The sequence below is a fragment of the Mus musculus genome, chromosome 17 (assembly GCF_000001635.26).
Source record: "Mus musculus strain C57BL/6J chromosome 17, GRCm38.p6 C57BL/6J".
Classification (NCBI taxonomy): Eukaryota; Metazoa; Chordata; class Mammalia; order Rodentia; family Muridae; genus Mus; species Mus musculus.
Window position 1 is genome coordinate 22,310,219 of NC_000083.6, and position 11,862 is coordinate 22,322,080.

An 11,862-nucleotide genomic window follows, 5' to 3' on the forward strand; every position below is an offset into this window, starting at 1 on the left:
AACAAAGATTGGTAATGGATCCATACTTATTATTATACCCAGATCTTGAGGTCCTCAGAGATCACCAGAGACAGCCAGGAATCCAACTCACTCATACAAAGCCAATATAATTTTATTTCAGCTTGAACTTGGACCCTCCAACCTCTCCCATGCAGCAAAAGGGTGCTAAAGCCTTGCCTTATCATCACCCTTAGGGCAGAGTAGGAGAATTTCCAACTTTACAGTTACATGATTGATTGACTTGTGAAAATTGCAGCTTGATGCATTTGTATTGGCTACTAATTATTTCGGCTAGATAAACAGTGGTTGCTAGCTTAAGCAATCTCTTTTGAGACATCTGGACATTTTGGTACTTTTCTCCTAAGAGCTAATTGGCTATCAATAGGGATGGAATAGGGGATGCTATGGATGTCTCAGATCCTAGAAGAACTTGAAGTTTTTTTCAGTAGCTAAGTTCAATCTAAGGGCAAGTTAAACATAAAATGGAGCCTAAAACTAGCACGGGCTTTGTGCAGCTAAGCAGAGCCATTCACTTATAACCCAGCACAAACCACAAGTACAAGTGGGTCAAACACCATAATGTAAAACCAAACACATTGAATCTGACAGAAGATAGAGTGGGGAAGAAAAGTGAACATATTGTCAGAGAAGACAGTATTTAAAAAACAAAAAAATCAAAACAAACGAAAAAAGACAAAACACCAATAGCATAGGCACTGAAATCAACAATTAATAAATGGGATCACAGGAAACTGAAAAGCTTCAATAAGACAAAGGACACCATCATTGGGACAAAGCAGAAGCCTATAGAGTAGTAAAAGATTGTACCAATTCTACTTCCAATAGAGAGCTAATATCCAAAATACAGCAAGAACTCAAGAAACTAGATGTGAAAAGAATCCCAATAATCCAAATTAAAAATGGGTTACAAATCTAAACAGAGGATTCTAAATGGAGAAAACTCAAGTGGCCAAGAAACACATAAAAAATATTCATCTCACTCAGCCTTCAGAGAAATGCAAATCAAAATTACTTTGAGATTCCCGTCTTACACTTGTCAGAATTTCTAAAATCAATAAAACAAGTGACAGCTCATGGTGGAGAGGATGTGGCAATACAAACATCCTTCCATTGCTAGAGGGAGTGCAAACATGCACAGCCACCAAGGAAATCAGTGTGGCAATTCCTTAAATTGATGGGAATCAAACTACTTCAAGATCCACCCATAGCGCTCTAGGATGTATACCCAAAGTACACTCCAACCTACCCAAGGAACCTTGCTCAAACATGCTCACTGCATCTTTATCTATAATAGCCAGAAATTGAAATCAATCTACATGACCCTCTACAGAAGAATAAATAAAGAACACATGATACATTTACTCAAAGGAGAATTACTCTGCTATTTAAAAGAAAAAGAAAAATGTGCCACCAATGCCTCTGAGGCTATCACTATGCACCATTACAACGTCACTAACTTTATTAAAAAAATAAAGACTACTAATTGCTAGGACGCAACGAAGTTTTTTAAGGATTTGCTGTCAGGAGGGTTGGAAACAATTATCGTAGGTAAGAAGAAAAGCAAAATCAATCAACTTATAAAAAAAGTATAATAACAAAAGATCAAATGGTATATTTCCAAAAAACTCTATGATCAACATGAATGCATTTCACAAAAGTTTCCAAATGCATTAAACAATCATGACATGATTATAGGAAACAGATAGATGGTGATGCAGATAAGCTTCAGTATCTACCATTTAGAAAGACAACCATGAACAGCACTGAAAACCAGTAATGAGTAACACACCTCTGGAAAACCATCCACAGGACAGGAGAAGAACAATCTTCTCAAACCTCATGCAGAAGTCTCAAGTGTGGTCATGTCAGAACAAGTCAGAAAGGCCAGGTGGTGCAAGCCTTTTACCCCAGCACTGGAGAGGCTAGGGCAGCGGAGGTCTCAGTTCAAGCACTGGCTTATTTTCTAAATTCCAGAACTTCCAGGACTACCTAGACAAAGTGTCTCAAAAAAACAAAAATAACAACAAATAAAAAATTCATCTACTGAAGACTGCAGAGTAGAAATGTCTTCTCCACACCTAACCCTCAAGAGACGTGAGGCCTCAGGGAGTGGGTAGGTCAAGTGGGGTGGGGATGACAGGTGGGGATGTCCTCTTGGAGACAGGGAGAGGGGGATGGCGATAGGACTGTGAAAAACAAGGAATAATAATAATAAAAAATAATTGAAAACATTTTTCTTTAAAAAATATGGAATGTTGACATCAGTAGAAGACACAGGAACACATAAAAGACTTGTAATCTGAGTTACTGTTAGCAACTTGTCAGTCAAATATGAAGAAATATAAAATACCAAAATCACAGAGACATTTTTAAATATAGAGAAATCATTACAAAAATTTATAAAATGAGAAACCACAAAAATTTTTAAATATATGAGAGAAGTATCAAACCCAAGGGTGATTTCAAAGTATATTAAAATTATAGCAATGCAAATCTTGCAAAACCAACAAGAAGACAGACTACAGCAGGTATCAGTGAGAAGTTACTAAACAAATCTTATCAAAATCTTGCTGGCATTATTTTAGGGAACTGAGAAATTAACCATAAAAGATAGAACAACTGAAAGGAACTACACAATGCTCCAAAACTCCATGAGCAGAAAAAAACTAACAGGCATCAAGTGTTCTGACTAAACAATACATTAAAATTGTAACAAAGAAAATATTTAATACTGGTAAAAAGATATGATTAGGGATGTGAATGGGAGGGGGACAATATCCCTCACATACAAACCAATTAAATTACATGTGCCTCTGTGAATTAATTCTTCCATAAAAGGTCTTCTAAAAATTACAGTGGGAATATTCTGATGTTATTCTCACTGCAATTATCTAGAAATATTTAGAATGAAATAGAATCTGGCAAAACAAATCTCATGTCCTCTTTGTACTGGGACTTGAGCCCCTCCCCATCCCTTCTTCATTCTCTCTAACATACCTGGATCCTTTGCTAGTTTCCTCTCTTCACCATCCAGGGTTCTCAGTTTCACAGGTGAGCTGAACTACCTGATGAGTGTGATACCTGCACAAGGGAAAGAGTCTTCAGAAAGCACCCAGAACTTTTCATGGAACAAAAATAAAGGATGCCTAAAAAAGGATAAACATGAAGGAGAGAGAAAATATCAGAAATAAAAATGTCTCTTTTCCTCTAAGCATGTAGGGTCAGACACATGCACAGTCATTCTCCCTTGAACTCTGAGGAAGAGCTAGGGAGACTCCAGGAAAACTATTGTCACTAACAGAAACCAGACTGCTGCACTGTCCAAAAGAGATCTCTGCCAAAAGCCCTGTCTGCAGGGTCTAGGAATTCCCATTTCTCCTACAAGAAGTCCACTGACACAGCACTGAATGATAACAAACCCTTAAGTAAAAAACAACAGCTTGGCCACCTATGTGAGGGCAGAGTGCTTTCCGTCGACCAAAGAGACAATTTTCTGACACAGGGGAGTGATCATAATTATTCAAAAGATGTTTTCTAAAACTTTATTTTAATCTATAGTCTGGTCTAAGAGACTGCAGTATTGGGCTTGCCTGGACCCAAGGAGTAACATAAGCACTCAGCATATGAAGACATATTTCTGAATGTTTTACTTACATCCTAAACTGCATACAACTCTGATTAAAAAGTTCATGGCCACTAAAACGTCTGCTTAGTAAATATTAGTGTTTACACCCACGACAGTAGGGCTCGATAAAGTATATTTTTTGGTTCAATAAATTGGCACTGGTTCCTCATATAATATTATATACAAAGCTCTCTGGGGATGCCTATTAACCGGGCCAAAGGCATTCTCTTCAATAAGCAATTAGTAAAACAAGGCAAGAAAGCAAGAACAAATTTACTTTCCACTATCTTTGTAATTGGCATATTAGGAAATACATAATGCAACCGCTCTATAACAAGTTTTTTTTTCCTTCGTGTTTTTATTGTTTTTTTTTTTTTTTTTACATTTCAAATATTATCCCCTTTCCAAGTTTCTCCTCCACAAACCCACTATCCCCCTGCCTCTATGAGTGTGCTTCCCCACCTACCCACCCACTTCTACCTCAGCGCCCTAGCATTCCCCTACCCTGGGTCATTGAGCCTGCACAGGACCAAGGGGCTCCCCTCCAGTGATGACCAATAAGGCCATTTCCTGCTAAGTGTGCAGCTGGAGCCATGGGTCCCTGCATGTCTACTCTTTGGTTGGTGGTTTAGTCCCAGGGAGCTTAGGTTGGGGCGGGGAGGGTGTTCTGGTTTACCAGTGATTTTATGACTGAATATTCCACTAATTGTAAAATACATTTTTAAAGAATCACGATAAATCCCAGGTCACAGGATCTGAAACTTCCGGTCAGTGGTAAGAAACCAATGACAGAACTGTGAGAGCGGCGTCCTTAAGAGCAGCTGCGTAAAACACCCCGCTGCTCCGCTCCCTCCCGTTTCCCAGCCCCGCAGCTCCTCTAACCTGGGACCTTTCGGGGCCGCCGGGCTGCTGTGCCGACAGTTGCGCTGCCGACTGCCGCCTCTCCCAGGCCCTCTGCCACGGAAATGCTTCTGAGGAGACTTTTCCGGGTCCAGAAACAGCTAGGACGCAGAAACCGAAAGGTAGAAAGTTGATTGGTGGAAGTCCCTGTCATTCCGGCCTGGATCTTAGGAGCTGTTCTCCTAGACCCGCCCACTAAACCATACTTAGGGTCACGTGGTTCCCCCAAACACTTTGTGAGCAAGCGCTTTCTCAACCTTAATTTTTAATATTTTTTTCCTGTTCTGGTCAAGGTCCTGCTCTTGCCGTTATCCCTGCCCCGGGGATTCCATTCCCTCCCGCTCAGTCATCAGCTTCCTGCCACACAGCTCCACCTGCGGACCTGCTCTGCACAACCTCCCTGCTGCTTGCTGACAGACTAGGAAAAACTGGTTCCATAGGAAGCTGAACTCTGACATCTGAGAGTGAGTTCTGAAACCCTCAGATAATAGAGAGGCAGCCTAACTTCTTACCTTTGGACACTAGCCTCCTAGGCTACAATCGCACAGCAAAATATAACCTAGACGCTAAATTCCTTTTTTTTTTTTTTTTTAAGTATAGAATAGAGTTTATTTAGGGCATGGGGATGGGAGTTAAGAGAGTAGTAGAGGCAGAGAAAGACAGAAGGAGAGAGTAGGTAAGTGGAGGCTGGCCATGCCCTCCTGGAGAGAGGGTGGAAAGGAATGGAGGGCAGGGGGAGGCACAAGGGAGGAAGAGGCAAGGGAGACAAGAGTTTAAGAGATAAATTCCAATTTCTATGTTGCACCCCAACACACAATACTAAAAATGACTCACAAAGTTTGACTTCCTTCCAAACCATGTATCAAAGCATACATGAAGTATAAGAGGGACCACTGAGATGAAAATGTGGATAAAAACGGATGGGACAGAGAATGATGGGAGGGTGCTCTGCAAGCTCTCTGGGGAGCTCCAGGGACAAAGGTCACTCTGTAGAAACAAAAGCTGTACAACAGTGCAGTGGAAAGCACTGATAAAGTTAAACTCCAAGATATTTGTCATGGCCACAATAGCAAAGAAATTAGATAATGCAAATAGTTTGCACAAATATTTTCCTATAAATAGTCTGACAATCATAACATGAATGAAAACATCAGCATCAGCCCCAGTTCATGTAAGCAAACATACAGTGATAGTACAACAGAATTTTGATAGCCAGGAAAAATAAAATGCCTTCTGATCTGAGTTTATACTACTTAAAATTCCATGCAGATGGGATTCATGGATTCGGGATCAGAATGGTAAGGAAAATGGACATGGTAATACTTGAATTCTCACGGGAAAGGGCATTCATTTTATCACTCTGGTCTGTAGCTCAGAACCTGGTATTTGGGTAAGGAATGCATTGAATATATAGATTTCTTTTGGTAGGATGGCCAATTTTACTATGTGAATCCTCCTCATCCACAAGCTTGGGAGATCTTTCCACAGTCCAGTATATTCTTTAATTTCTGTCTTCAAAAACTTGAATCTTTTATCATAGAAGTCTTACAATTGTTTGAAATGTGTTGTGGAAAACATATAATCTCAACTGTTGTTTCTACCCAGGTTTTGATTATTCAATTCCAAGGTAAAAGACATACACAATCTTCATAATATGCCTTTATCAGTGCTAGAACTAGGAATGTATATATCATCTTTGCTACTACTGTGTCTATTTCCCAACTATTAATCCCACTATATTTTGCCATGTTTCATCAGGGCTGCTTTGAACTCCAATTGGCCAGTCAACATGGCCATTATTCTAAGACTCTTAGCCCATGGTGGCTTCCTCTACTTCCACCTTCTTTCTCCCCAGGGTTCTTCTCTAACACACCTCCCCACCAAGCCTCTTTCTCTTCTGCCCATCTCTTAGCTGTAGGCATCTTTATTCACCAATCAGTGATAACTTTGGGGGTAAGGATAAAGTGCATCACTTGAGTACCTGCAGAATCTCTGATCCCTAGGAGGCAACCAGGCCTTGGGCCACTATCTAGCATTACAATATGAGCAAAACACAGAACCTCAACAGCATAGAGTTAACACCAACATACTTAATATTTTTTGAGGCTACTGTGAAAGGTGTTGTTTTCCTGATTTTTTCCTTTATTCAGTTTGTCATTTGTATAATGGAAGGCTATTGATTTTTGTGCATTAATTTTCTATTTTGCTACTTTGGGGAAGGTGTTTATGAGTTATAGGAGTTTCTTGGTGGAAATTCTTGGGTCACTTATGTATACTATCATATCAATTATAAATAGGGTATTTTTAATTCTTTCTTTGCCATCCAAATTGTGTCTTATTAATCTCCTTCAGCTGTCATACAGCTCTAGCTAAGACTTCAAGTACTATGTTAAATAGAGATTTTACTGGAATTGTTTGAGTTTCTATTCATTTAATTTGATCTTGGTTTTAAGGTTGCTGTAATCTGCCTTTATTATGTTCAGTTATGTCTCCTGAATCTTTTATATTTACAGGACATTTATGGAGAAGGGGTGTTCTATTTTGACGAAGGCCATTTCTGCATGTTATGAGATGAACATACCTTTTTTTCTTCGGTTCTTTTTTTCAGTATGGTGGATTATTTTTATTGATTCTTGTATTTTAAACTATCCCTTCATCTTTCAGACACAGTAAGCTTGACTGTGTTTACTGATACTTTTTATTTATTCTTGTAAGTGTATTATGAGTATTTTTGCATGTATATTCATAAGGTTCTGGAATTCTCTTTAGCACTTTTTGTGGATTGGTATCTGCATAACTGAAGCCTCACAAAATAAATTGTGGGATGTTCCTTCTGTTTATGTCTGGTGGAATATTTTGAGGAATATTAATTTTAACTATCATTTGAAAGATGCAGAATTCTGTGCAAACATCATTGGCCCTGAATTTTCATGGTTGGAAAACTTTTTTTATTTTATTTTTTATTAGGTGTTTATTTCATTTACATTTCTAATGCTATCCCAAAAGTCCCCTACACGCTCCCCCCACAACTCCCCCACCTACCCATTCCCACTTCTTGCCCCTGGCGTTCCCCTGTACTGAGGCAGATAAAGTTTGCATGACCAATGGGCCTCTCTTTCCACTGATGGCCTACTAGGCTATTTTCTGATACATATGGAGCTAGAGACAAGAGCTCTGGGGAGTACTTCTTAGTTCATATTGTTGTTCCACCTATAGGGTTGCAGATCCCTTTAACTCCTTGTGTACTTTCTCTAGCTTCTCCATTGGGGGCCCTGTGATCCATCCAATAGCTGACTGTGATCATCCACTTCTGTGTTTGCTAGGCCCCGGCATAATCTCACAAGAGACAGCTATATCTGGGTCCTTTCAGCAAAATCTTGCTAGTGTATGCAATGGTGTCAGCGTTTGGAAGCTGATTACTGGATGGATCCCCAGATATGGCAGTCTCGAGATGGTCCACCCTTTTGTCTCAGCCCCAAACTGTGTCTCTGTAACTCCTTCCATGGTTGGAAGACTTTTAATGACTGCTTTTATCTCACTATAGGTTAAACAACTGTCATGGTAGTAATAATGTGCTTCTTGTTAGTTCCTTGTTATACTGTTGGCCCAAAATACTTGCATGTAATTAAAATGGTATAAAAAATGGATTGGAAAATACAAATTTGCCTTCAGTCTCAGAATTGACTGGGGTCATGCTACAATGTTGTCTAACTGTCTTTTTTCCTTTTAATCCTCACTCCCACACTGGCGAACCTGTTGACTGAGTGAGCGGGCTTGGTCAGAGCAGTATAAAGTGAAAGTGACTATTGACTTAAGAAGAAAAGGCAATTAATGAACAGGAGATATTAGACCTCCTAGCTTTTCTCTGGCTAGTAAAATAACTGGTCACCATACATTGTCCTGGACATCAACAGAACTGAACCCTAAGGCCATCTATATCTGTAAAGTAGGCCTGGTAGTGAAAGAGGCATCTGAAAAGCCTGTCCCACATTTGCTGGTGACCCTCCCAGACATAGTCTTCCCTGAAAAATCCAAACTACTCTAAAGAAGTTTACCAGGCTACTCAACTCTTACCTAATACCCACACAAAGGATAGATGGCAACGTACAACAGCTGAAGAAAGATTCTAGCAAAATCTTTGGATAGAACTTTGGCTCAAGCTCTCCATACTATCACACAATGAGAATCAATAAGTTGAAAGAATTAGTATGTATGAAGTTCTTCATTCTAGGACTAACTAGAATAAAGCCAAGGAATTGCAGGACATTATTACTAGATGTAATTTTTATCAGATGACAAGTCCAACTGCCAAAACAACATATGCTAGAAGAGAAATGGGGAACTTCACTAGGCATCTACTGGGAAATAGACTTCTGAGGTAAATCCAGGGAAATTTGGTTACAAATATCTTTTAGTGTTTATAGATATCTTCTCAGGATGGAGTGAGGCATTCCCAAACAAGAAGGAAACTGCTCAAACTGTAACTAAAAAAACTCATTGAGAATATAATTGATTTTGAACTCCTACAACCTTGGGTTCTGACAGTGGACCAGCCTTTATCACTCAGGTTAGTCAAAGTTTGACAACAACAACAACAACAACAACAACAACAAAATTGGTGGTAAATTGGAAGCTTCACTGCATATTCTACTGCCAAAGGTCAGGTGAGGTAGAAAGGATGAGTTGGATCTTTAACTAAATTAATCTCAGAATCTGACAATGACTGGATTTCTTTCCTTCCCTTCACTCTCCTCACAGTTAGCAACACTCCTAATGTAGATGGAATAACTCTTCATGAGATTATGTTTGGGAGCCCCTCTTCTATCCTCCCTCAAGTCAATACATATTTTCTATCTCATATTTCTAATCATGATATCCTTAAACCAATCCTGGCACTCCAGAGGAACCAGACTGGCCTGCATGCATATCTATGTTTGAAACCTACATGAACTAGGCTCACCAATCACTCCTCATCTGTTCTGCCTGGAGATTTAGTCCTGGTTAAGAGACACCATAAAGAAACCCTGGCTTCTCACTGGAAGGGAACTTACACTGTGATCCTGATGACACCCACAGTAGTCAAGGTCTATGGGATCCATACTTGGGTCTGAAGTCTGCTCCTCAGAAATATCAGGACGTAAGCCAATGATAGGCTGTCCAGTCTCACCCACAGGACCTGCTGAAGTTAAGGATAATAGATAAGAGGGAATGTCAAATTCCAAAACAATGATGGATATCACAGACAGACTGAGGGGGCCCTCTAAAGATAATTGCTCCAATTGTTCTGGACACACATGAAGACCAAGCTATACATCTGCTACATATATGTGGGGAGGCCTTGGTCCAACCCATGTATGTTCTTTGGTTGGTTGATCAGTCTCTGAGAGCCCCAAGAGTCTAGGTTAGTTGACTCTTTTGGTCATCCTGTGGAATTCTATCTCCTTTGGTACCTGCAATACTCCCTCCTATTTTTCCTTAAGTGTCCCCAAGCTCCATCAACTATTTGGCTGTAGGAGACTGCATCTGTCTGAGTCAGAGGCTGGCTATACTCACTCAGAGCAGAGAACAGCCATGCTAGCTTCCTGTCTACAAGCATAACAGAGTATCATTAATAGTGTCAGGGATTCAGGGATTGGTGCTTGTCCATAGAATACGTCTCAAGTTGGGTTAGTTTTTTGGGTTTTTTTTTTTTTTTGATTGGTCATTGCCTCAGTCCCTGCTGCTTTCTCTGTCACTGCATTTCTTATAAACAGGGTAAATTTGGGGTTAAATGATTGTGGGCAAGTTGGTGTCCCTATTGCTCTATTGGGGTTTCTGCCTGGATACAGAAGGGAGTCTCTTCAGGTTCCCTATGCCCAATGTTGTGAGTCACAGCTAAATACAACCCTATTGATTCTTGGGTGCCTCCTTTATCCCAGGACTCTGTCTCATCCTGTAGAGACCTCTTACCTCTCCATGCCTGTCAGTTGCAGGTTTCCATTCATTCTCATGTCCATCTGGGCATTCCTCCTGTGCCTCCCCACACCTGATCCTGAATGCCCCCACATCCCCCTCCACATTTCATTTTCCACACAGTTCCCTCCCTCCCACTAATGCTTATGACTCTTTTATTTCCCCTTGTAAATCAGATTCAAGTATCCTTGAATGTGCCTTCCTTCTTGTTTAGCTTATTTGTTTCTATGGAGTGTACCATGGCTATCCTGTATTTTTTTGTTTAATATACACGTACAAGTGAGTACAAAACATGTATGTGCTTTGATGCTGGTTTACTTCTCTCAGGATTATATTCTCAAGTTCTATCCATTTGCCTGAAAATTCAAGATGTCTTCATTTTACAATAGCTGAGTAGTTTTCCGTTGTGTAAATGTACATGTACCACATTTTCATCATCCATGCTTCAGTTGAGAGACATCTAGTCCATTTTCAGTTTTTGCCCATTATGAATAAATCTTCTATGAACATAGTTAAGCAAGTATCTTTGTGAGATGTTGGAACATCTTTTTGATATATGCCCAGGAGTGGTATAGCTGGATCTTGAGGTAGAACTATTTTCAGTTTTCTGAAAATTTTTCTTATCTCATTGTACTAAGGTGAGGTCTACATGAATCAAAGAACTCCACATAAAACAAGAGACACTGAAACTTATAGAGGAAAAAGTGGGGAAAAGCATGGAAGATATGGGGACAGGGGAAAAATTCCTGAAGAGAACACCTATGGCTTGTGCTGTAAGATCGTCAATCAACTAATGGGACCTCATAAAATAGCAAAGCTTCTGTAAGGCAAAAGACACTGTCATAAGACAAAAAGGCCACCAACAGATTGGGAAAGGATTTTTACCTATCCTAAATCCGATAGGGGACTAATTTCCAAAAGATACAAAGAACTCAAGAAGCTGGACTCAAGAAAATCAAATAATCCCATTTAAAAATTGGGCGCGAGCAGAGTCTTGCCCAACACCCGCAAGGGCCCACACAGGACTCCCCACGGGATGCTAAGACCTCTGGTGAGTGGAACACAGCGCCTGCCCCAATCCAATCGCACGGAACCTGAGACTGCGGTACATAGGGAAGCAGGCTACCCGGGCCTGATCTGGGGCACAAGCCCCTGCCACTCCACTCGAGCCCCTTGCCAGCTGAGTCGCCTGACACCCGCAAGGGCCCACACAGGATTCCACACGGGATCCTAAGACCTCTAGTGAGTGGAACACAACTTCTGCCAGGAGTCTGGTTCGAACATCAGATATCTGGGTACCTGCCCTGCAAGAAGAGAGCTTGCCTGCAGAGAATACTCTGCCCACTGAAACTAAGGAGAGTGCT

General features: G+C 40.4%; 1 protein-coding gene across 17 annotated transcripts in view; it reads right to left on the minus strand.

Annotated features, from left to right (window-relative positions):
- Gm7072 (predicted gene 7072) overlaps positions 1-9,761 on the minus strand; it is a 34,109-nt gene extending 24,348 nt beyond the window's left edge. For 5 of the 17 annotated variants that reach the window (XM_030249960.1, XM_030249945.1, XM_030249958.1 and 2 more), the window contains exons 1-3: positions 4,529-4,657; positions 3,019-3,102; positions 1,811-2,023 (exon numbers count right to left, since the gene is read on the minus strand). The gene's annotated coding sequence lies outside the window, so the exon portion shown is untranslated. Of the gene's footprint in view, positions 1-1,810; positions 2,024-3,018; positions 3,168-4,528; positions 4,725-9,597 lie in introns of those variants that run through there. The other 12 variants (XM_030249953.1, XM_030249956.1, XM_030249947.1 and 9 more) reach the window with 7 other exon arrangements.
- Positions 9,762-11,862: the final 2,101 nt, after the last annotated feature.